This window comes from Cryptomeria japonica, chromosome 8 (genome assembly GCF_030272615.1).
Source record: "Cryptomeria japonica chromosome 8, Sugi_1.0, whole genome shotgun sequence".
NCBI lineage: Eukaryota > Viridiplantae > Streptophyta > Pinopsida > Cupressales > Cupressaceae > Cryptomeria > Cryptomeria japonica.
The window spans coordinates 24,765,128-24,792,834 of record NC_081412.1 but is presented as its reverse complement, the minus strand read 5'-3'; the positions used below and the strand labels follow the sequence as shown (position 1 = coordinate 24,792,834).

The 27,707-nt window shown below is 37.1% G+C and overlaps 1 long non-coding RNA gene across 1 annotated transcript; it reads right to left on the bottom strand.

Moving 5' to 3' along the window:
* On the bottom strand, nucleotides 1–26,517 carry LOC131857264 (uncharacterized). Its single transcript, XR_009358634.1, has 3 exons — nucleotides 25,330–26,517; nucleotides 6,322–6,374; nucleotides 1–1,125 (listed from the first exon to the last, which is right to left on the bottom strand). It is a non-coding gene; the product is annotated as an uncharacterized LOC131857264 (long non-coding RNA).
* Nucleotides 26,518–27,707: the final 1,190 nt, after the last annotated feature.

Below are 27,707 nucleotides of genomic sequence, written 5' to 3'. Positions count from 1 at the left end.
TGAACTGTAATATTCTTCACTGTGTGCGTGGTATGAATGAAGATAGGCGATTCATATGCAGAAAATAATATGGTGGTGTTAATTTTTTTTTCTTTTAAATATACAGATTACAGGGGCATTAAAAAAAAAAATTGCTGGACGTGATACATGTGGGAAGAAGTTCAGTTCTGATTTTGTGACTGAATCTTTGATTTACTGCTAAATGGGATTGATAGTGGCTGACTTGAAGTGATCGGACTGTGCATGTAGAGGTACCAGCTCTTTTGAGCAAACTTCATCAATTTCAATTATCAGTGTTTTGGTGAGACTGAAGTTGGTGATTTGGTCTTGACAGGTTGAATCATTGAAAGGGTTGGTGCCCTTTGTGAGCTGAAGCTCACTATTGTAGTCTGGGTTGGTGCCCATTTGTTTGGAATTTATAAGAGCTCATTTGTGTTAATGCATGATAGCTTCGGTAAGATAAAAGATTGAATGAGAGATAAATGAAGTCTCTCATTCAATCATTTATCCTATCGATAATTATGATTGAATAATTTCAAGCCTTCATTTGATAAACCATTCTTCATTTGTATATGCTCAATCTAATTAGTTCGATCAAAATGCTTAACTGTCGATTATCATTCTATATCATAGAATCCCGATTTAATATCGGTTACATTATTTGTGTTCACCGATTATTAAATCGGGTTAACCATTGCAATCCAATTTATATCGGTTAACTTATTTAATGATAAACCAACAATTATCGGATCAACCAAACATCGATTAGTATCGATGTTAACATATGTTTGCACCGATTGATATCAGGTGATACACTGATTAATATCGTTTTTCAGAATAAACATACACCGATTGTTATCGGGTGTTAAGACAAGCATACACCGATAAGCATACACCGGTTGTTATCGGGTGTTAATGTAAGCATACACCGATTGGTATCGGTTGGTAAATAAACACCATGTATTATTATTATGATTAGAGAAGGGGCACGATCAAGTAATGTCTTGATTGGCCATGTCTAAAAGACATGACCGGTCAAGGCATTGCTTGATCGTACCAGCTTGCTATATATATCAAATGGCATTTGTGAGAAAGGGGATCGAACTTAATAAATGCTCCTCTCACCTGCCATACAAAAGAAGATAGTCAGATTTATATTTTAAATCAGTAATACATAGAACAAGATAATATCAACTAGAATATAACTTGCAAATTGAATGTAGATTGAACATCATTTACAATTTGTGCCGTGGTTTTTTACCCGAAAGGGTTTTCCACGAGAAATCTGTGTGTTCTCATTTTTATGTTTGCCATCATTGCTATGCATCAATGCTAAGTGTTTTCATGAGTTTTTTAGGTTGGCAAAATTTCCAATACTGACCCCCCTGCCCCCCTCTCAGTATTGGCTGAGTGTTTCTCACACTGATTTTAACTGAATTTACAATTTTGGATGGTGTAAGGATTGGAACAGCAAACAAGTTATTCCAATATTTTTTCCAACAGTTAAAATATATCAGAATTTACATTATTGGTATGAAATATTTTTACCGTTTCTGTTAATATTTACAAGATTAAAAAGGAGATATGAAGTTATTTTTTTAAGTGTATTTTTGGTTGGAGCCAACATACATTGAATACAAAATGCATAAACTAAGTCTTTATGAAAAGTTTGACGGAAATGATTTTAATAGCTGGCAAATTCAGATACAATTGATATTAATTGAAAAAGATCTCTGGGACATTGTTGATGGTACTGTGACAAAGCCAACAGATGCAGATGAACTTCAAAAATGGAAGGTAAAAGATAAGACAGCCAGGCTTTCATTGGTCTCGGTTTATCTAAACCCTACTTACATCATGTAGATTTTCAAAAATCTTATAAAGAAATATGGGAATCATTAATTACTTTGTTTGGATCAAAAGCTGATTGTGCAGAAATAACTATAAAACAAAAGTTGTATGGATTGAAAATGGAACAAGGTAAAGATATACTGTCTCATATCAGCAAGTTTCGCTCATTGATAAATCAATTGGCTGGTATAAATAAAGAAATAGAGAAACATGATGCAAAAGCCATACTTTCAAACAGTATGTCTCACAAGGTATTCACTTTAAGCAAAATCAATCCACGTCTAGCAAGTATGATATCCACATTGCTTGATGAAAGAAACAAACATGTTTCAGAAGAAGTTGTATTAGTTGCACGAAACAAGACCACAACCTCTTACAAAAACTTAAAAGCATGTGACCAAGTTCAAGCATGCAAGTTGCACATGTTTTTATTGTAAAAAGATAGGACATGTTACTGAATTGCAAACAAAAAGCACGGCATCTCCTCTATGGAAAGTTACAAGACAACGCTATGATAATAGAAGAAAAGGAAAACATTGCAAGTGATGGAGAAATTAAGCATCAAAGTGACGAAGAATATTTGTACTACTTTTTGGTGTTACTTTATATCAGCACTAAGGGGGGTGTTAGAAATTAGTGCTCGACATTTTTTGATTAAAAGATTAACATGCTATTGTTAATTTGTAAAAAAAGTTGGTTTTGGGAATAATATTCATGTGACTGGTTTTGTACTAAGAATAATAGATTTATAAAGCCAATTCTATGTATTTAATTTGTGTGTAATGTGAATTACTGGATTTTCAATTTGAGAGCAATCTCATTTTGTTTCTCTCCATTACACTCACTTGGGGACCCTTTTAAATCTACTTTCAATACATTCTGGAAAATTGAGAAAATTCAACAAAGATATTGCTTTCTGTAATCCTTGACGGCTATCACTAAAGAGTAAACACAATTACTTTTCATTTACCAATTATAAAAGTCCAGCTGCATTGTAAAAGGCAGGAGAAAGAGATCTTGTACTGAGGCTTTATTAACACATAGAGCTTTCCTCTCGTCATCTTGACCACTCTTCAAGTACAAACAATCAAAAATTTCTTGTTCATATTTGTTTTGGAGTTTTGTTTTGTGCACATACAATAAAATCGATTTGTAGACAACATTCGATCACAAATAAGGAATGCCTTCAGTAATGACCTACTACAGTAAATCTTAAATCAAGTCATGACAAAAGGATTGTAGAAATTATTTTGGGGCAGAGCACACAAATATTTGTCTAAACAAGTAAATAGTAAATAGTAATAAAGAACATAAACAATGGAGGTGCAATCTACATGACAACTAAGAAAGCCGATTTGCAGTGTGATAAAAAGGTTAATATCAAAATACTATAATTATTGGACAAAGGTTGAAAAAAAACATACCAGTAATGATTTTGAACTAAATTTAAAAACAGTTTTTCTGTAGAGTCATTGCTACTTGCCAATTGGGCTATTGACTCAAATGCATTAACACAATTACCACTTGAAATATCAACATTAAAAGTATTGTCAACAACCTCAATCTCTTTACCAATGCAACCAAATTTCTTATTCTTATAAATTATTCATCTCAGAGACAAAGCATCTACATTTTTGTTTCTGGACAGAAAAATTCAAGAAAGAGTATTAAATGTAAGGAAGATAAAGTACAATCAACCACTTTCATACAACAAAATTAACTGGAATAAGTAACACATACTGACACAAAGATTATCTGAACACTAAAATTCACGGCAATTTTCATTTCCGTGAAGAATTTACAGTATCGCAACAGTGATCAGCAAACAATTTTAAATTTTTAACTTTAGAAGAAGATGAACTATATAAAAGCTTTACAAATAACTGACAAAGTTGTAAGTCACCTCCTTATTGTCAAAATTATCAAATGCCAGTGGGATTACGCTTTTCTAGGGCTGCCACAACTTGAATTTTAGCTAGAAGTTCAGATTGCTTTTCCAAAATTTGTTTGTTGTGATGTTAGTTTTGTTCCTTGCTATATTAGAGGAATGATCTGTGATGCAATTGTAGTTTCCTTTTTTATAGGGATGTTAGACTTCTTCCGTACTTTGAAGGAAACCATCAATATTTTGTATAGAATGGCAGAGAATGATGATATAATACCGAAAGTCTGAAGCCTTTGGTTCCATTATTTCAAACAGGGATGCAAGGTTCTTGAATATATTTTGGACCATGTTGTGATAGGGATTAGAAATTAAGGTGATCAGCAGCTTTCTATTTTTTAAAAATCAGTAAATCAACTAATGGGTTATAAGTGGAAGTAGCCAAAGAACTGGATAAATCATAAAAATTAAATAAATATTCAACACTAATGCACTACAGTAGTCAATAGTTTTTATAAAAATAAGTCTCCTTTCAAAGAGTTTCTACTTTCTAGGTTACTTTCCTCCTAATTTACTTGAATGTGAGATGGAACAACAAAAAGAGAACAGGTAGAAATTTGTTTGATAAATACAAATCTTACTTGGACACATTTCAACTCATTCTTGTAATATGGAAACTGTGAAGATTGAGAAGAGTTTGATAAGAGCATGATCAGGAAGGCACTGGTGTTATTGGGACACCCAAAGGCTGCATTAGTTGTAAAACAATGGAAATGGTGTATTCATCAGGTGATGACTACATAAACTGACAATACTCATAATCAGAAATATTCGAATTTATCTAATATCTTCAATTGATAGCATTAAAAAGCAATTTCAACAAGGATTGCGCTGCAGCTCTAGTCCAAAGGCTGCAAAAATGGATTGCAATAGCTTAAGTACACTGGTACTCTTATGTGAATTAGCCAAACCACATGGCTTGTTGGTATTGTGTTGTCCAAACCTGGTCCAAGTGTGTCAGCAATGCCGAACCAGACTGGGTTGTCCCTGATCTTGGATGAGAAAATCTAATCACTGGCACACTGTGGACCAGGTAATGCTCAATTCTGGAAAACACAAACTTCTCATTGCAAATTTACACTTAGTTATGCCTGATTTTGGGCAATCCAAGTGAAACTTTCGTGCATTAGAAGTGGCTGATTGTTATTGTGGTGTGGGTAGCTGCTCATTATGGGAGAGTAAAGGAAACTCAGTATTGCCCAATGACACTGGATTGTGCCTGAAATTGGATGACCCAATCTCCGCATTGCCAAACTTTCTGATATTGTGACTTAACCATCTCACTATCATGTCAAATGTAGGTATATCTGTTTTTGGATAGCTTGACTTTCTCACTACCAAGTCAAACCAGGTACCTGATTTTTAATGAACTGAAATACTTCTAAACCAGGGAAAGGCATTGATCTAGATCATCACCAAGTGAAACAGGCCAGTTATCTTGGGTAACCCATTTGATAGTCTGCCCCATTTCGTAAAACCCAAGATACTCAATACCATGCTACATAAGGATATAGAGGATTTTGAACAATCAAACTACTCACGGACAAGTTGCACAGAGGGTAGTGCATTACTTAATGAAATAAAGTAATTCTGATTGGAATTGTATGGTCCGAAACTGTCCACTGCTGGTGAAACTACCCAAACTTCGTCCTACCACGTTACACTGCATTAGGCCTGATGTTAGACAAACCAAAACTACTAAGTTACATGGTTTTATGCCTGATTGTAAACAACCCAACTGTCACTGACAATAAACTTTCGATTATCAGTCCATAATATCTGTAATGTAATTTTAAAAAGCAGCTTTGGGTAGTAAAAAGTTACTTGGGGTGGTTAGATTTGTTTTTGAACATTTTAAACAGCTTACTACCAAGTTACACAGGCTTATGCCCAATTTTAATGGATCCAAACAACTTCCCACTAATAAGCTGTTTTATATAATCAGTCCACCATAGTTGGAAATAAAATTTTGGATATAAATAAGTTACCTGAAGTTAAACCTGAATACACAATCAAACTACTCACCACCCAGTTATTTGAGTTTAGCCTGATATTAAACAATCCAAACTTCTTAATATGAATAAATATTTTTATATTGTCAGTCTGTTTATCATAATATTTGTGTATGAAATTTAGGATATTATTCGGTTACCCAGGGTTAGGCCTAGTTCTAAACAACCTAAACTACTTGAGCTACCAAGTTGGAGGGCTAACATTTAAATTTAAACAATCTAAATTACTTGAGCTACCAATAAGCTGCTTTAGATAATGTCCAGCAAGATTGGACACTAACGTGTAAGCCACAAATCACCTCATTTTAAACAACAATTAACATAAAAATTAAATCAACAGCTAAATTTAAGTCCACAGAAACTAAATCCAAGACACAATTCTCATTTTCTGCAGTAAAGCTGGAATAGCTCATTTTCTGCACAAAACACACATACTTTAAATTTCCATGTAATACACTCATTTGCAATTGAATGAAGATAAATAGAGAAGAAAAAACAAGGGCCAGAGCACCCTACATATGAGAGACATGGTGGAGAGTCTAGCCATGCACCACCACAGAAATTCATGGCTACAAGAAAAGCACAAAAATAAACATGTACAAACATAAGTCCATTATTAGATACAAAATAGAAGGAAAATATTGAACTGTAAAAACTAGATGAATGCAACTAACTTTTAAGTATGGATAGAAGCCAGCTGCCTGTTCTCTGTAATTTACTAATTACACATGCTTTTTCCATGCTAACAGTGAATGTGCCATCCTTTCTGTGGTGAGGAAAAAACTCATTGATTGACCTACATGATTTCTGTTAAGTCTGGAAATTGTGTGCAGCTCTTAAGTTTACACATCAATTCAATATTCAAAAGCCTGTAGACAAAACTGGTTGCTAGGTTTTAAGATAGATTAAAAGTAAAACAATGTGAGAGTCACCTTGTTGAGCTCAAAGAGTCTTTGTGAAACTATCCTACATGTCTTACTGCCTAGATGTAGTTCAACATTTAAGTACTTCGATTGCCATGCCAAGAGAACAAATAGAAATGATATATAAAAAAAATAGTCTATAAGATTTTATTCTTTACATACATCATGATGATAGCTGAAGTGTGTATCCAACCATGGTTCCATAGAGATTATGATGCAGGAAATATCCTTGCTTGACTAGCAATCCTCATCAACAAAAAACAAATCAAAGGAGCAAATAAATGCTCTGGACTTTGTCTATAAATATTTCTCAGGTGGTTATCTTGTTTTCCCATGATTCCAAGGGGGCATTCACATCATGTTTGAGATTCTAGGAACCCCATTTTATTCCCCCTTAACTGTTCTCTAGTTTCTCCTGCATTTTGAGGGGAGACAACGACGGTTAATAATAAGAGTATCTTCAGTTAATAGAGGGAAACATAGAATGTTTTATGAATTGAATCATTTTTGGGATGAAGGGGAAGCTTTGTTGACATGCAGCCAACTCGGCAGCACTTAAGAAGGTGAAGTAAAACCAATTTGTTGGAGTATTATGCATGGTATAAAGAAATAGAGGGACGTAGTGGAATGCATAGCAGCCATTTAAACAAAATGACGAGTGGAGTCTGCTAGGAAGGAAAGTTTCTGCCTGGAGATTGTGCTAAGGTGCTGCGATTCATGAGAGCAGAAGAAAACGGAGGGAGCTGAAAACAAAATAAAAATACTAGAAGGGAAACCCAAACTGTGAAGTGTGGCAGTAACATAAACACTATTATCATGAGAAACATAGAAAAAGTATGAAAAAGTGGTGCTGCTGTTGTTAAGACATTTGACAGTGGTAAAGGTGACTGTAGAGGCTGCATGACTGCTGTATAGCAAGAAGCATAAAATATATTCGTGTATGTGGTGTGATTGGCACAAAGTTTTGTGTTGCGGATAGATACTGGTGCATTTGTTTTTTTAATTTAATTTTATTTTTAAGGGCATGTTGTCTGATCTGTATACCATGATGTTTTCTTATTCTATCCTTCATGACCTCTCATGGAAATAGAGGCAATCAGTTCATATTCTAGTGTTTGCAATTACCTAGATAATCAAATAAAGTGTTATTTATTTTGAGAAAATTTATTTAGGCTGCAAGGATTATGCAGTCCTTAATTGGAACCGTGTCCTTGACTGCATCAGATGGTATCAGAGTGAGTTTCAACTCTTGGATAGGAAGAGAGGAAGAGAAAAAATGGTAAAAGTGGAGAAAAAAACAAAAGAGACTACAACAATAAGCCAAGAAATGAAGGATGCCCAATTGTTCTCCACTACTGTGAGTGGGTAGAGGATAAAGAAAGAAAGTTGTTTCTCCACTAGTGAAAGGTGGTGAAGGGAAATTAGAGGTTACGTGAAAGAAGACATCTTCCAGCAAGAAAGATGGGTAGAAGGTATTGTATGTGCAGAGATTTCTCCATCAAGAAAGTTGGTTAGAGAATTTAAGGTCCAAATAGAGGCCAGCTTGTATTCTTCATTAAGAGGACAATGGATAGAGGATATAAAGAGATGATCTCTATTTTGTATAGGTGGGTAGAGAACAAGGAGTGAGAAAAGGTCAAGAATGATCAAGAGAGAAAGAAAGATATCTTGTATAGGATTTCAATAGGAAGATTGCAACAGCAGGATAAGTGTGTGAAAGTATACAAGAGATACATAAAAAACAAATAGCCCAAGTGGCTGAGTTAAAAGCTAGAGTAAGGGTAACACAAGTTCTAGTGGAAGGTAAGGCAAGAAGAAAAAAGAAGAGAAGTGGTTCTATACAAGCTACTATAGACATTCTAGAAAGGGATATTACCATGGAAAGGTAGCTAGCATCAGAAACAGATCTGTGATTGGAGGAAGATAAAAGATGTTTTAATATCAGACCCTAAGGAAGGGGAAGGTTTAGATGACCACAATGAAGAAGATGCTGGTTGGGAGCAGCCTTGTGAACAAGAAAATGGCTATGAGCAATTTTGGAATGTCTTAACTTTAAAAGGGGAAGATGTTCTCCCGTGTGAAGAGAATGAAGAGGATGAAGCAGATAGAAGAGAAGAGTTGTATTTCCTTGGACAAGAATGAAGAGAAGATTATGAGAGAAGCAGATTTGGAAGTAGTAATGGTGGCCTACGAGGGTCCCATATATGACAGAGAAGTGGGTTAAGGTGAAAAGAATTTTCTATTGGAAGAGAAGATGTGAAATAAAGAGGTTATTGGAGGAAGCATTCGGGAAATAGGAAATAGAGGAAGGTCAGAATTTTCTCATACTGCAGCAGTGAGAAATGAGAGTGTAAATGCTGCTGAAGATGAGCAGGAAGAGGTTGTAAGTACTCTTGAAGAAGATGGCATGGTTACAGAAAATGAGAAGAAAGAACATGATAGTCCAGGTATAGCAGTGGTGTTTGACCAAGCAGAAGAAGCCTTCGACAGTGAGTCGGGTGATTTTTTTGATGAAATTATGAAGATTGAAATACACTGAGGAGATTTCGTTTCAGCAGAAGCAGAGTTGTTATTTGTATTGCAATGAAAGTAGAAGCAGAGGAGGCCATGGATGTTCTTCTAAGTTTAGTAATGGAGGTCATGGGAATTCATTTGGAAGTCCTAAGATATGATGAGACCATCAGCATGCAAGATGTGCAAGAGGAAAAAGATGTTCATTGGGAATAGACAAATATAGGTGAAAAATTTACTTCAAAAGAATGGCAAAAGAGGATGATAGTCATAATGAAGTGGACACCAACTAGTGGGTTGTTAAATCCATATGAACGAGTTTATGATAGAGGGGTAAGCTAGGAAGGAAGAAGACAAAAGTAGTCACGTAGAAGTACTTGACAATGGTGGAAAGGAACGATCATATCAGCCAGCCAATAGAGTAGTTCTACTACTCAACCTATGTAAGTACTAAGCTCACAACATTCCTAGTTGGGGTATCTGATGCAAGAGAATCCTTAGTTGACTAGCAATCCTCACCAACAAACAAACCAAAAAAAATGTAAATTAATACTCTAGAGTTTGACTTAAAATCTTTCTTAGGCAGTTATCTTGTTTTCATTGGAAATAAGCCACACCCAAACCAATGATGGGCTGGCCAAAGAGAAGTCAATAACTCAGTTGGTAAAGCACTTCAACAACGACTTATTTCCAACATCTCCTTCAGTGACAAGAATGTCAAACCTGAAATTAAAATGGGGAACAATAAAGTACTTCCAACTGGGGGCAAATGATCAGTCATGATCTGCACCGAGCATGGTGACAAAAAAGAGATAGAGAATGTCTATTGTACCCCAAGTGTAAAGCACAACCTCTTAAAGTGTTGGACAGCTGGCCCAAAGGTGTTACAAAGTGCTTATGGAGAAAGGTGAGTGCATCATCTGTGACAAGAATGGGAGTAAGAACGTGGTAGCAACAATCCCAATGACAAAGAACCAAATGTTCCATTTAAGGATACAGACTTGCTCATCAACTCAGTTTGCAGCTGCTCTTCCCAAGCATGAGAAATTTATAGTAGTACAGCAGCAATCGATCTTCAAGACTATCATTCAAGACCCTTCCAGACTTTGGCATCTAAGGTATGCACATTTAGGCTATTCTAGTTTGAGTCTTTTGTCCAAGAAAGGTGTGGTTAGAGATTTACTAACAATTGTAGCACTTGATGGTAAATGTGAAGCCTGCATTTTAGGTGAGCAACATAGGCAGCCATGTCAATCAAGGAATTCTAGGAGGACAAAAGCACCATTGGAGCTAGTACATACTACTTTGTGTGGCCCTATGCAAAATTTGTCAATAGGGAAGAGTCAATATTTAATGACTTTTGTAGATGACTACAGTTGGAAGACAGGAGTCTATTTTTGGAAGCACAAGTCCGAAGCCTTTGAGAAGTTCAAGATGTTTAAGGCTCAGGCTGAAAAGGAAAGTGGGCACTTCAACAAGGTCCTAACGTCATATAGAGGGGGAGATTATCCCTCCTATGAATTTGTAAATTTTTGCAACCATCATAGCATCAAGAAAGAGTTGACAACCAACTATATTCTGCATCAAAATGGGGTAGTTGAGAGGAAGAATAGGACATTCATGGAGATAAAATAAGTATGTTAAAAGCCAAGGGAATCCCAAATTAACATTGGGGTGAGGTTGTAGCAACAACAGTATATTTAATAAATAGAAGTCCCACAAACGCTGTTCGTATCAAGAATCCACAAGAGTCATGGACAAAATGTAAATGGATAATTGAGCACTTGAGAGTGTTCTAGTGTGTGGCATATGCATTTGTGCCAAAAGAGAAAAGACAAAAATTGGATGACAAAGGTGAGAAGTGCATCTTCAAGGGCTGTAGTGAAGAGTCCAAAGCATATAGATTGTATAACCCTATCAGTAAGCAAATAGTGATTAGTAGGGATGTTGAGTTCATTCAGAATGACTTTTGGTATGGCACAGTAGACAACTCTTCGAGTATTTCAATTAGAGGGCACATGGATGGTGAAGATGAAGGGCATGAAAAGAAGCAAGGTGATGTTACAGCAGGCATGGAGCTCAACAGTCAGCTCCAAAGAGCTCCGGATGCAAACAGAGAGCCAAACAAATAACTACAGAGTCCAGTTATGCAATCCTTCAAATATCTCCAGAGACCTAAACAACTCCACAGACTTTCTGAACAACAAAGACGCGGTAGTAGCAAGAGTTCAAACCCCACTCTTTCCTCCCTTACGCTAAGAAAGACAAAAATCTTAAAGATATTTATCAAAATGAAAAGTATGAAGAATTAGATGGAAAATTTGCATTATTTTCTCATAGTGATCCAATTTATTTTGAAGAAGCTATGAAAGAAGAGAAATGATGTGAGACCATGAATGAGGTAATAGATTCAATAGAGAGAAACAGAACATGGGAACTAACTGATTTGCCTCCAAGTAAGCAAGTTATTGGTGTGAAGTGGGTCTATAAGACCAAAAGTAATGCCAAAGGAAGGATGGAAAGGCATAAAGCAAAGCTGGTTGTTAAGGGATATAAACAACAGCTTGGAAGAGAATATGATGAGACATATGCTCCAGTTGCAAAGATGGAAGCCATGCGGGTAGTCTTAGCAAAAGCAGCCGAACACAAGTGGAAGGTGTATCAGAAGGATGTGAAGTCAAACGTTTTTGAAATTAGTGCAGTCACCTGGTTATGAAGTTCCAAGGCAAGAAAACAAAGTGCATAGGCTGAGGAGAGATCTTTATGGGCTAAAGCAAGCACCACAGACATGGTACTCCAACATTAAGCCACACTGCAGGTGCTTGGGGCTCCTAGCCAAGTTCTAATACCAAAACAGAATTTGGATCAGCTGAAACACTCACTCAATGCTTTATTCATTAACAGATTTACATATTTATAGATACAACGAACTAAACAATCTTCCTATTAAATTGGTAAGAGTCTGACAGAAAACTAGATATGATTGACACCAAACAGGAACTGTTGGCAACTAACTGGAGACTAATGACAGCAAACTGAGACTGATGACATATCCACAGTTCCTTATTGACACATCTATTATGAAAGAAATTCAGTATTGACTTATTCTAACAGTTTTCCCACGATTCCAGGGAGTCATTGACATCATGTTTGTGATCCTATGAATACCATTCTATCCCCCTCAATTGTACTCCAGTTTCCCTTGCATTTTGGCAGGCGACAACACCAGCAAATAATGAGAAGAGCATCTTCAATAATAGAGGGAAAAACAGAATGTTTTATGAATTGAATCCTTTTTGGTAAGAAGGGGAAACTTTGTCAACATTCAGGCAGCTTGCCAGCGCTCAAGGAGGCCAAGTAAAATCGTCTGTTGGATAGATATGCAGGCATATTAAAGAAAAATAGAGGGACGAGAGTAGTGTGGACAGTCATTTAGATAAAAAGAATGATGAAAAGGAAACTGCTGGGAGGGAAAGCTGCTGCCTGGAGATTGTGCTAAGGTGCTACTATTAGTCAGAACAGAAGAAAACTTAACAAAAATAATAAAAGAGACACCGAATCTGTGAAATGTAGTAGCATAAACATTATTGCTGTGTGTTGTCAGGAATAATCATTATGTTATGTTGTTGTATTATGTTATGTTGTCGTCGGTAATTATGGGTTACAGCAGTCAGTTAGCCTTCCCAAAGGGCAGTTGGACACGACAGTTGGTCGCACCTCTTTGGATATTAAATATTGCATAGCTTTCCTTCGAAGTAGCATCATGATAGTCGTATCTGGGTGTGATGTTATAAGCACTTGATGTACATGGACTGTTGAATTAATACAGAGACTGGTTCTTTAATATATTTCCATTATGTTTTGTGCATTTACTTTCTACATTTAATCGTTTACCCATATGTGGCAAACATCTGGCGCCGTTGCCTAGACATACTCAAGAAAGGAAGGAGCGGATGGCATATAGACACGATGGGCCTAACTGTCGGTGAGATAACCCAGAGGCCGACGACGCACAAACGGAACTCTATGACGAAGAGGACACTGCAACGAGGGAATTCTCAATCCTGCTTCAAGCGGCCATCAAGACCTACATCCGAAGAGAGGCCACGGAGGCTGAAGTCCCAACAAGTGCCGTGTGGACCGCACTGGAAGTTAGCCCCGCAGTGAATCGGTTGATGAACCTCCTCCCCCGGTTGTTTGCACAGGCATCGCTGGCATAGCAAACCCGCCTGGAGGAGATTGTGATGTGCGCCATGGACTTTTGTGTGGTTTTGAAGGTGGTAAATTGGTGTTGGCAGCGCACCTGGGGCGCTGCCCCCAGACCCCGCTAGGGACATTGCCCCCAAACCCCCAGTTTATTTTTGAGCTACAATACACTTTTGAGTTGGGCGAAGGCATCAGAGAAGTCACGGTAAGTGTTGGGGTTGTTTCGTACTGTGAGAAAGAAGCCTGAATCTAAGCATTGGTGGGGGGTTGTTTCGTACTATGAGAAAGAAGCCTGAATCTAAGCATTGGCGGGGAAGCCATAAGCCGTAGAGGGAGATGGATTTGGAGGTTGCGAACAAACAAAGGCATTGCAAGAACGCGAAGTCGTACGACACGAGGGAGTTATTCAGTTCAATTATCAGCCTTTGGGGAGTGTGATGGAGGATTTGAGGCGTCTCCTAGTCTTTTTGCCAGAGGGTTGTGGCCACTACCAGGCATGAATGGTACGCTTTGAGGAACTCGGAGTATGTCTCGACTGGACGTGAGGTTGCCTTGGTGGATGCACAGAGGGCTCGGGAGGAGCTGACCACCAAGTTGGAGGCAATAGTAGCGTGAGACTCAGCTCAGCGTACCCAGGTGTTGGATGCCGAGAGGGCAGCGTGGGTGGCTATCGAGGACAATTTGGCTAGGGAGACAGTATCATTTGAGTAGCAGTTGGTGGAGGCTGAAAAGTGTGTTTTGCAGACAAGTTTGATTTAGGCACAGGAGGACTGTGATGTCAAGGAAAAAAGAACTCCTTGCGGAAGCAATAATGGTGACATCCGCACTTGAGCATTGGATGGTAGCAGAAAAGGGTTTTCAGACGAGGACGCAGCAGGTGTATGAGTTTCGGGCTTGACTAGCGTCAGCAATTCCTGCATCTTCTTCATCGGCGATGCAACTACTTCCTGCAGGGATGCCCCCTTCTTCTTATACACCTTGATTCTGTTTAATGTATGAACATCATCTCTATTTTGTATTAAGTCGTCCGGAGACGACTTCTTTTTTTGGGGGGGATGATGTTGTCGGGAATAATCATTATGTTATGTTGTTGTATTATGTTATGTTGTCGTCAGTAATTATGGGTTACGGCAATTAGTTAGTCTTCCCGAAGGGCAGTTGGACACGACGGTTGGTCGCACCCCTTCGGGTATTATATATTGCATACCTTTCCTTCGAAGTAGCATCATCTGGGTGTGATGTTATTAGCACTTGATGTACATGGACTGTTGAATTAATACAGAGACTGGTTCTGTAATATATTTCCATTATGTCCTGTGCATTTACTTTCTGCATTTAATCTTTTACCCATATGTGGCAAACACTGTGAACACAGTCAGAAAAAGTATGAAGAAAATGGTGTTGTTGCTGTTAAGGCATTTGACAGTGGTAAAGGTGAATGTGGAGGTTGCATGACTGTTGTGTACCTGGAAGCAAAAAAAATATTCTTGTATGGGGTGTGATTGGCAACAAGCTTTGTGTTGAAAATGGATACAAGTGTGTTTAGTTTTTAATTTTTTTAAAGGGCATGTTGTCTGATAGCTGTATACCATGATATTTTTTGAATCTAATCTTCATGATCTCCCATCGAAATAGTGTCATTTAATTTTAGAGAATGTGTACAGACTGCAAGGCTTAGGCGGTCCCTAATTGGAACCCTTTCGTTGACAGCATGAGATTAGCATACTAACCAATCTCAGCATAATATTTTCCATAGCAAACTAACCAATCTTAGAATAATATTGTTGAGAAAATATGTGTTGCTCACCTTGTATAATATTAATATTATTTAATATTGAGAAACTTAATATTAAAAGAGAAAATTTAATAGCAAAAGTGAGGAGTAAATGAGGTAGACATGATTTTGTAAGTTCATATACCAAAAGTCAAGAATAAATGAGGTAGACATGATTTTGTAAGTTCCTGGTTTAGAGATGTATGACTTTTGTAGTATCACACTAGTGATTTGGTACAAACTTGTCTCTCAAAAAGATATGAGTAGTTATTGAGATCATCACCATTAATTTGTTGGCTCAGGTCATCCTTAGTTTGGTGGCTGAGGTCGGTTAAATAGAGAAAGTGTAGACGGAATATGCAATTTTATGTTATTTTAATTATATTTTAATTATATGAACTACAATTAATAAATTTCATAATGATGAAAACTTATCGTGAAGAGTTAAGATTATGCAAATGTATTGTAATATTTGATCATGAAATAATTCAACATAATTCTTTTTAAAATTTAATATTTGCTGAGATGATTCTGTCATCTTGATAGTATGTTTGTGTGGTGATGTGTATTTTTATTGTGCATTGTAAATACTTGTTTGTATATTAACTTATAGTGAAGAGTGAGACTATGCAAATGTATTGTAATATTTGTTCATGAGATAATTCAACATAATTCCTTTTAAAATTTAATATTTGCTGAGATGATTTTGTTATCTCGATAGTATGTTTGTGTGGTGATGTGTATTTTTATTGTGCATTGTAAATACTCGTTTTGTTGGTGTAATTATTTATTCATGTGGGATATTATTACACCTTACTTAAGTTTACTTAGGATAATGCATTTCACAGTAGTTTGGGTATGAGACACTTGAGTGTTTGTGCCACATTGGGATAGTGTGTGTAGGAGAATTTCCACCTTTTACGGTCTTATCTTGTTGTTACATTCCACATTCGGTGGGTGATCCACCTCATGTGAATATTATATTGTTTCTCCTACCTACCCCTACTTATCCTTACCTACCCTTGTTTCTTATTGAGCCGCATGTCATGTTTGTGTGCTCACATATCCATATAGCCTTGCCTATATAAGCAGGCTCATATTCATTGTATGTAACAACAACAATTGATCATTTATCTATTGATGAGAATACAATTTATTCTTGTCCTATATTTTGTCTCTCTATTTTGTACTTTTCATTGAGCTCTTGATCTTGGCAAAATCTCACATGGTATCAGAGCCATTAGAGCATCATTGATTCGTCTTTGAAAAGATTTTGAAGGACGTCAAGAGGCAGATCTGAGGAGCAGCATCTTCTAGAGGCGTCTTAGACCAGATCCGACCTCACCATCGCGTCCGAGTGGCCATTTCCATGAATTTTGACTATAAATATGCCTATATTCTGGGTAAATTTGTTTTTGTAGCAAATTTTTTTTAGTCAAAAAGTCATTAGATCCCCTCCAACAACAATTTGCAGAATTTGTTTTCAATCATATTTCATTTTCTGCATTATATTTTTAATTTGGATCTGAGTGAAAAAAATTGTTTGGGCAAAATTATTATTGGATAAGTAGTTGTCTTTTGTTGCCCATACATTGTTTGCAAGCTCGCAAGGGGTTCCGATTATTGTATCGAACTTGCGCATTCATTGGATCGGATATTTCAAGTGGCTGATCTAGATCTGGGAGTTTCTTTGATCACAATACTCTATTAGTACTTGGCAGGGATCGTTCATTTGTATGTGATTTGGCATACTCATTGACCTATAGCTTTATGTGAGTTGGGGGGTTTCACATCTCCAGCAGAGCTATCAACTGTGCGAGATCTGTGTTTCACCTCTTGACCAACCGTCTTCCATTGTTCGGGTTTTCCTGTATGGATCAGTCTCCTTTCTTGATTGGCATCAACATATCATGATCAGAATTGCAATGCTCATTACATCGTCCTCTACCTTGATCCTGGCCATGACAGTTATGTGACATGTTTATTAAAGTTGATGCTCAATACACAATATTGGTCACTCATGATACAAAGCTCACGTGAATTTGGCTTAACGCAATCTGGAGGTGTTGACTTCAGATTTGGGGACCTCTCCTCGTGATTGGTGGTAGCTATATTTTTTTTCATTAGCTGAAATCTCTTTATTTGCAAACCCTACGTAGGTAGTGGAGTGTGGGGTGAGGAGGCCCCACATGGCCCCCCCACTTATATTTTTTTTGAAGTTTTTTTCAATAAAAACTTTTTAAACAAACTTTTGAAAAGTAAAGATATTTTTTTATTTGGAAAAAAGTATATTCTTCTGGTTAGAGAACATTTTATGTTGCTGACGTCAGCATATGTGGAGAATTTTTGCCCCTCTCCATTTGCATTTTCAGTCTGATAGGCAATTTTCAAACAACAATATCTCAGGCTCAAAACCTCTTTTTCTAGTGCAATTTTTTTTGATTTGGGGTAGAATTTCGTGTACTTTCATGTGGTGGTGTTATTTTCTGATTTTGATGGACAGATATTTCAGAAATCTCGGTTTTGGGTGACTACCTGTCCAATCCCCGTTTCTGCAACTTCTGGGATTCTGTTTGGGCTCTTACAAACTCCTTTTCAAGTGCCGTTTTTTTTAAAGCGCATGATTTTTCCTCTAATTTCATAATCTACTATCAATTTGCAGTGATTTTGAGTAGAAATTCTACTTTCATCATATGGTCTTTTTTTGCCAATTTGGCACTTGTATTGCATAGATCTATCTTGTTGGTCTTTTGCATTGTAGTTCTCAGCCTATTGGGGCAATTGTAAAACAAAATCAGAATTCCACCTTGCCATTTTTTGCAAGTGGCCTATTGTACACGCACTACATATAAAATGTCAAAATCATCATTTTGGGGGGGGCTACTTTGATTGAGTGAATTTGGGGGGGTGTCTCTTGTGATTTTGTGCTCTTTTGTTCTTTCAATTTGTTGTTATGGGTTCTCCTAAGTTTTCTCTCTTAACTCCTCATAGTTATGCTTCTTGGAAAATTGATGCATGGAGTAAACTTATGGAAAACAAACTAACTCATTATATTGATAGAACTATTGTTGCTCCCGCTGATCTTAAGGTTGATCCTATTGCACACTTGGATTGGCTCACTAAAAACATCATGGCAATTGGTACCTTAGGAAAGTATGTATCAAAGGATCTCATCTTTCATATTGAAAAATGTACCTTAATTAAGGATGCTTGGCAAAAGTTTCAAGACTAGTATGGTCAAGTTGATGAGATTAGGGGATATCAGATTGATAGTGATCTCACCATGTTGGATCCCAAGAACTTTGATACAATACAAGATTATGTCACTAAGGCAAAAGAGTTGAGGGCACAACTCAAGGATTGTGGCATTGATAAGAAGGATGCTCAATTGATCTTCAATTTGATGGGCAAGCTTCCACAAGAATATGCAACATATGTTTCAAGTTTCCAAACCCATAGGATGACAATAGATTCAAGCTACACAATGACTACATTTGATGTTTTCGTCGAAATGTTGACGATGGAACAAACTAAGTTGATAAGCATGGGCATTCTTAAGACTTCTAAGTCTCAAGCATTAGTGGCAAATCAAAAGAACAAAGGAAATCAAGGAAAAGACAACTCAAACAAGAAGAAATGGCAATCAAAGCCTAAGGACAAAGCAACACCTTCTCCACAACAAGGAGATTCATCCTCTTCCAAGAAGGACAATTCACCAAAGAAGTAGAGACCTACTTGTGCCTATTGTAAAAAGGTTGGTCATGAGGAACGTCGTTGCCATTCTAAGAAGATTGATGAGCTCACACACATCTTCAAAAAGCACAACATTGATTTGCTTAATGCCTACAAGAAGGAGGATTCATCAACTTCCACTTCCTCACATTCAAAAGGGAAAGGGCAAGCATTCATGGCCTCTACAAGTGGGAAGACACACTCTTTTGGGACAAGAAAAGGAAAATCTCTTTGTGCTACTACAAGTCATGATTCAAGGAGATGGCTTCTAGATTCAAGGCTTCTCATCATATGGCATCTTTGCAGTCTATGTTTTCTACATTTGAGCCTTGCACCATGCCGCAGATTTTGATGGGGAATCATACATAAATGGATGTGATTGGGAAAAGAACTATTGCCATTGGGGATAACTCCTTCAATGATGTGTTATGTGTAACCCACTTGACAAACAATCTCCTTTCCATCTATCAAATCACACGTGGGGCAACAAAACAAATTGTGGAGTTCACACCTGAGTCAGTTTTCATTAGAGACTTGGAGACTAGAGCTATCATTGCGATTGGGGTGGTTGATCATGCATCTCGGTTATATTCCTTTTCACATTTTGTTGATGAGGATGATTTCACATATGATGATTCTTCACATGATGATTCAGATTTTGAGGAGAACTTTAGGTACTTGAACTTGGGGATTCTCACATTTGACCCTGTTCTTGAGCCTTGCATTTCATCTCCTCCTATTGAGATCACAACACCTATTGCACCTGATGATGCAGATAGTGCGACAGTTTTGCCTTGTTGTGATTCAGTGCACCAGGATATATCTTGTCTTCTAGCTTCAGTTTCATGGGATGAGTACTTGACAGACATTGCAGGTTTGTTTGTGGAGTCCTACATTGCAGATTTGGGAGACATCATTGATGATATTCATCTTCTCTTTGATGAAGATGATCCTTCTTCGATTGTTGCGAGGGAACACTCTGACCCTCTTGTTCATTCTCTACATGATCATTCTATTGAGGTTCACATGATTGTGGATTCTTATGTACAACAGTTGGAGGAGGTCTCTTTATCCTTAGAGGAGACATGTGAGTCTTTGGGACTTGTTCTACATTCTTCTCCACTAGATCTTGGAGTGCCTTTCTCAGCAGTGTGGAGCAGTTCACCACCTTTGGAGGGGGTATCTTTCAGCATCAACATGGGGACACTTGAGCAGTTTTCAGAGACTTCATTCATCATGAGTTTTTTTCCTACATCTTCCCTTCATGATTGGAGAGACTTTATGGATACACCTTTGGTTTTGTTTCTTCCCAAGGGGAGGAACGTTATTCGACGTTCATGGAGTAGTTTCTTCATTCATCTTTGAGCTTCTACCATTGGTGCAGATTCTACATTGAAGGGGGGCTACCTCGCTTCTCTTCTTCTCTCATATGGGGGGGACTTTTTCCTCACATGGGGTTTTGTCCTTCACATACTTCTATGAGAGTTCTCTTTTATAGTTTTCATCTCTCTTTTGGGGGAGGGTTTTTTCCCATTGGGTTTTTCTCTCTTTCCCCGCTTTATGAGAGATTTCATTGCATTGGTTTGCATGCATTTGCATTTGTACATAGGTACCTAACATGGTCTCATAGTCGGGACCTAAGTCACAGAAATCGGCGATTTTCAAAGATGAGGGCTGATTTTTATCAAATTTCAAACTAATATGAAAAATTCGTTGAAATTCGACCAAAAAATCGGATCGCCATGACGTCATTTTTTTTTATTAAAGTTAAAATTTTAAAAACGTTTTTCTAGGGTTTCCGAAAAGCATTTAGGGTTTTTTTTAAAGATTTTCGGCGGATTCTCTATAAAGCGTTGTCGCGGGTATGCTTTGTATCTGCAACTGCTGGGTCACGATTCACTGGTATTCTCCACAACTGCTGGGTCGCACTCGGGTATTCACTTTCGTGGCTTCAAAGGTCATCGTGGCCGTTGGATTTTCTCCAGCTGCCGTCGCATTTTCTCCTAGCTGAGCTGCCGTCACATTTTCTCCTAGCTGAGCCGCTGCCATCGCATCTTCTCCTACCAGAAGTATACATATATTTAAAAAATAAACAAAATTATATAAGGCGATTTTTATCCGATTTCTTTTTTCGAATTTTTCCCTTGTCGAATTTCATGGCCGTCGATTTCGAATTCGAATTCGAACCTTGTGACTTAGGTCGGGACCCATCTTGCATTGCTTAGTTGCATTGTAGACTTAAGTGCATTCCCCTAAGTTGCACTTAAGGGGGCGTGTTGGTGTAATTATTTATTCATGTTGGATATTATTACACCTTACTTAAGTTTACTTAGGATAATGCATTTCATGGTAGTTTGGGTATGAGACACTTGGGTGTTTGTGCCACATTGAGATAATGTGTGTAGGAGAATTTCCACCTTTTATGGTCTTATCTTGTTGTTACATTCCACATTTGGGAGGTGGTCCACCTCATGTGGAATATTATATTGTTTCTCCTACCTACCCTTGTTTCTTATTGAGCCACATGTCATGTTTGTGTGCTCACACATCCATATAGCCTTGCCTATATAAGCAGGTTCATATTCATTGTATGTAACAACAATTGATCATTTATCTATTGATGAGAATACAGTTTATTCTTGTCCTATATTTTGTTTTTCTATTTTGTATTTTTCATTGAACTCGTCTTGACAAAATCTCACACGTTTGTATATTTTCTCTTTGTAAAAATGTTTTTTCATGGTTGCGAATTTCTTTTTCATATAAAACTTTCCTACCACCTAGTAATAAAAGAAAACAGTTAACCAATTATGCAACCAAGTAAAGCAACTTAACATTAAATCAAGGTTTGTAATTAAACCTAAACTATAACCGAACTGTTAAACCAAATGACTAACGTAATGCAAGATGATTAGTTGAAAAATACCTAAAATGTTCTTCATTGAATCTGAATATTTGTAGGTGATCTATAACAGTCTACAAGTAGAAAGAGAAGTATATGTTGTCACACCAGCAAAGTCAGGAAAAAAATTTGCTCCCATAATCCAACCAAGTTGAGCCGCACTCTATGGCAAAAACAAAACTCCTGCGCCTTGTTATAACATGAAATGCCGTTGCCCATGCATTCCCTGTATTGGATATCTAGCACAATAACTTCAGTCACTCGATTAGAGATAGAGAAAAACGGTCATGCCTGATGTTTCAGTTTCATCGGTATTGAAAAAGGAATTGGCAATGCCGGATCGTAGATTCTCTAATACAGATCATGGTGATTAAAAAAGGAGAGTAGCTTGAAAGAGCAGGATAAAGCCCTTGGTGGATGATCATAGTTTGTTGATTAAACCTAAATTTTAGGGCCTCTGATCTTGCAGAAGTTCGCTTTAGATCAAGGTTGCCATGCGCTAGGGTCGATTAGAGGACACGTTAGTTTTACTGTGGCAAACAGTAAACATATTTAAGTTCTAATATATTTCCTATATCCAATCTTTGCAGATCAGTGGCCCGTTGGTGACAAGTGGTGTTGTTGTTCATATTTTGAAGTTTAATTTTATTTTTTTGTGTTCACTATACGTTGCTGCAGCGGCTCTTCGTTTTAGGATTGAGAAGTAAAAAATTCACAGCGAATTTCCAACAAATTAATAAAAAAAATAATTAATTAGGAAAGCATCAATAGTCATTAGAGCTGGTTTCGAGTATCTACAAATTGATGTCCTAAAGATGTCTTAATAACCGTGCACTAAAAATTGTCAGTACTTATGTACAAATGTCCCTAGTCCTCCACTATGGGTACCAATAAAGATGCACAAATGAGTCAATTATACACCAAAAAAGTTTAAAAATGAGTGAAATTTATAAATGGGCTTTTAGCTATTATTTTTTTTGTTTTTATAAAGTTAGTAATTGGGGGGTTGGGTGTGCAAGAAGTGAATGGTTATTGGAACATGAATGGTAATTGGTGCTCCTCCCCTTGGTCATTTATAGTAATAAAAACAAATAATAAAAATATAATATGATATTATAATATTATAATAATTTACCTTTTTTAGATTTTTTTTTTCTTTTGTAAGGAGTTTAATAAAAATATAATAATTTAGTCTTAAAAGATTTTTTTGCTTTTGTAAAGAGTAATATAGAAATATAAAAAAAATAATAATGAAAATATATTTTAATATAATTGTATATAATAGTAATCTAGTGTTAATTATAGTATAATATGATAATGATTTATATTAATTATAATATAATAATTTAATAATAATTGACATAATAATTAAATATGATATATATTGGCATCCTCTCGTGCTTCTCTTCTTGGATGAAACCAGCTTGTGCGTGAGCATAAGCATAATCAAAATAAAATGCCTACGGAACGTGAAGCTACTTTGAAGGTTGAGAGTGAGTCTTTGGTCTCCGCTTTTGCTTCCTTAGCTCTTGCCACCTCTTTTGTTTTGCTTTTCATAATCATAAGTGTTGTTAATGAGCCTCACCCTAAGCAGGTGCAGGTGTCCATTACTCCCTCCTTGGAGTCATTGCCTATCACCTCTCTTATTGATATCCCTTTGTTCTTGCAACCTATATACATGTTGCATACACAATTGGTGTCTAGTGTAGCATTGTTTGTTCCTCTCGCTTCTTCGTTGTTTTTGCATCACAAGTTTCCCAGTGTCCTCAATCTTATCATGGTGGATAGGAAGGCTTCACCTTTGCCACCTAAGTGTAAGTTTGAGTAGGGCCATGTTCCCGAGTTTCATCGTAGGAAGTAAAATCTTATGACCTCTTTGTTTGCTTTTGTGCTTATTGTTGAGGAGGCTTCACCTTCTCTAAAGTTTGTCATCACCCCTCTTCCAAAGGTTGGCAATGTTGCTCCTATTTCTTAGCCTTTAGAGCAATCACCCACTTCTTCTGAGAAGTGTATGTTTGATTCTCTAGAGGAGATCCCAATGTTGTCGACGATCTTTACGAGATAGTTGACTAGATTGCCTTTCAGGAATTGTCGGATGAGAATGTTGATGCAGCCTCGTCGTTAGCTCTTGCCGCTAGTGAGATGCCTAGTGTTGATTTGCTAATCATCCCCCTCCAAGCTTATCCTCCTTCCTCTTAAGAACAATATTGGGAGGATGATGATCTGATATAGGGATGATATTGTCATACGCTTCCTTTATTTGTATCATCATTCTTATTTTTGTTGTACCTTGATTTTTACCATTCGGGGATGATGCCAAGTGTTGGGATCATTCGGGTTCTCTTCCATGTTGACCTACATTTTCATTTTGTTTTTCTTTTCATACGCTCTTCTTCAAATCCAAAAAATTTAGGATCATGATGAGTAACTCATATACAAGAATTCTTCCAACGCCTAATAATCGAATCCCCCTCTCTATGTTTTTGTTGATGTTGTGGGTATCATGTGCTATCTCTTGCAAGGTAGAATTCCATGGAGACTTCTCACTATGTTAGCATGCCACAGTGTCTCTTCTCCTTAGAATGACTCATGTTCCTTTCTGTTTAACACACCTCATTCTAAGGGGAGGCTATCATATCTACATTATCATAATTATCATTTTTATCTCAAATAATTATTATCACGTTCCTTTTTAATATATGTCTGCATATAGCTATCTTGTTAATTGCCCTACATGGGGTCAAACCAATGTATTTAATCTAAATTAATTTGTATCGTATCTTTATATGGTTATCTACAACACAATTTCATGTGCTACCCTATTGTATGGCTATCTAGCATAACACAACTTGCTACCCATATTGACATTATCTTATTATCTTAGTGATCGCTATCTCATAAGAAATGTTTAATCATTTTATCCAAATTTTCACTTTTCATCTAACATGTTTGTCTGCAGCTAACATGTTTGGGATCACAACTCAACATCATCTCATGAATGCTCGACTCAAGCCTCGTCCCTACGGGCAACTCCGCATGGATAAAAGATTTTGCTTCCCCTTCATATCTTGGTATGATTTTGTTATTCTTTTTTCTTCATATACTTAAAGCTAACATCTGTCTTTTTTATATGATCACTAAAGTGCTTTTTTATATGATCACTAAAGTGGAGGCAAAATGTAATGTTTATATGTGTGTGTGTTTGTGTGTCATGAAAATACATCAACCAGATGCATACATGCATCAGACCATCCCTTTATATTCTCCTATACTAACTACCCATTTTCAGAAGCCAAATTTACCATATTATGTGACTATGAAGCCCTCTTTACAAAATATTTGACAAAACTTAAGATAATTACATTTTCATTCTTCCGTTTCATCCCCCCTTGAATTTCATTTTCTCCCTACATATCCCGATGCTCAACTGGAGCATTTTGAAGAGGGACCAGGATGTTCAAATTTGGTATCCTCACCTGCAAACGCTGAAGAGATGAACCGACATTGTCTGGGATATTCCCCCAAGGAGCAACTGGATTACCCTATGCCGGTGGGGAAACTAGAAGAGGTTTCTCATGTTGATGATCAAGCAGAGCCAATAGCATTTACCCTCCTACGAATGTTGCCTGCGATGTCTTCACCAAGCACTGCAAAATGTTTGTCCAAGGCATGAATCAAGTACCATGAATTATACATCTCCAAGGTGTTCTTTATTGCATCATACACTGAGATATACACACATTGAGCAGGAAGTAGCGTGGGAAGAGGGCACCAATCCGACCCTGACCTTGCCACAAATCATAAGCTTGGACCAGCGAGAGGAGTCTATTCTCCTGGATGAACACTTCTTTGATAACCTTCTCCGCAATTATTTGCAGTGAATGGAAGGATTGAAACAGATCAAAGGAATTTGAGAGAAAAGTAGAAATAACTTGCGATGGAAATATTACCCCGCGTGCTTTGGGGTACAAAATTTCATCACCGATAATCCTCTTTATTCTTTTTCTGAACTGAACACAATGTGTCTTGAACATTTGACTCGGATTTTCATCACTAATCTGATCAGATAAAGGAAGCTCCCAATCATTGATAGGCAGAGAGATACGGTAGTTCCTTGGCTGGTATTCCATGTGAACGCGGTGACAAGCCCTGTAGAGATGCCCTTCTAAGACGAATTTCCCCTTCCTCCTCCACTGAGTTGAATGCATCGCCCTAAATCGCAGCCCTTTGGAAGCCGAAACAATACTGTAATGAAAACAATGCGGCTTTGGAAAAGATATAAAGGGCCCCTTCGCACATTTTCTGAGTAAAGATGAGATTAATTGCATCCCTAGCTTCCGTAAGGCACCACATATTTGAGCATCAAACGATTATATCAGGTACAATTAAGGCTATTTAAGTATAGATATATGCGGACCGTCGCCAACCTGTAAAAGCATACAAAAAAAAGATTAGGAAAAAAACGTGTCTCGATGATGTTAAGATATGTCCTTCTCCAGGTTTTGAAAATCCTTCACATACGCCGCCGAATTCCAATGTTGAGGCTTAAAATATTTACACATTAATTAGGAATGACGCCTGAGTTATTACATCATCATTGTTTTCTTTTGATATATTATGATTTATGTCATCCTCTTTCTTTTGGGAGTCAATAGCTAATCCCCACAATAGGCAGTTATCACCTTGTCCATCATGTTTTCGAAACCATATAGAGATTTTGCTAATGTGAAATATCAATCATTCCATGTACTACCATTATTTTTGCTTACTAACTCCCATGTTTGTTATCAACTCATCTATTATATTTGCTCCACCCGCCCATTGTAAATGTTGCATCCGACTAATTTAAAGTAGACTGGTGTACCCTGTGACATTTCTCCCCCTCGGACCGTATGAACCCACATTAATCTTGGTCTTATCTGTGAACTAGTATCCCTTCATTCTGGTCTAATTAAAGTTTCATTAGCTACAATCTCTTCTATATCTGGGAATTTGACTAACTGGGCCCTATCATTTGAAATAGCCACTTCTTTCTTATCGCACCTCATTTTCGCTAAGCAATCTGCTAGACTGTTCCCTTCCCTATAAGTGTGTGAAATACTGAATGATTCAAACTTATCTAGTAACACCCAAGCCTTATAAAGCACATAATGGATTTTCCAGTTTTGACATGATCTTTCTTTACAAGCATTCACGACTATAAGAGAATCCCCTTCAACATGAATGTGTGAAACACCAACGCTTTTTGCAAGAACAAGCCCATCTAAAAGAGCAAATGATTTGGTCATATTATTTGTCCCTAGTGCTAGAGAAATTGATTTTGTTGCAATTAATGTCCCTGATGAAATAGGAATGCACACTCTCACACCTGACACCCCTGGGTTACTGCATAAGACACCATCAAAATTCAATTTGAAGAAAGGCAGGACAGGGGGCAACCATTTTATTGTGTTTCTATTGACTTTAGATGGGGGGAACCATAAGAGAGCCCTTAAATGGTAGGGAAATACCTTTCCACGTTTTTAAAATAAAATCATCCCATGAAGTAAAAAACAAATGAGCAATTTTTGGAGTTTTGGACATGTGCATTCACTGACTCTGAGATTGATTTCTCTACAATTACCTAGACGTCTTAGATGGAAGAAGAAACTTTCCTGAAGATGTGTTTTTTGTGTTCCCACCAAATGGACCATATAACCACAGTAGGTATAATGCACCGAATACATGCAAAGAATGAATCCTTATACAATATTGGTCATGATTGTTCAAGTGTGATTTAAGAATTGCTTCATATCCTACCATAACCAAGTATTTATCATTCTTTGAAGGAGCCCAAATGACTCTATCTTTCTCC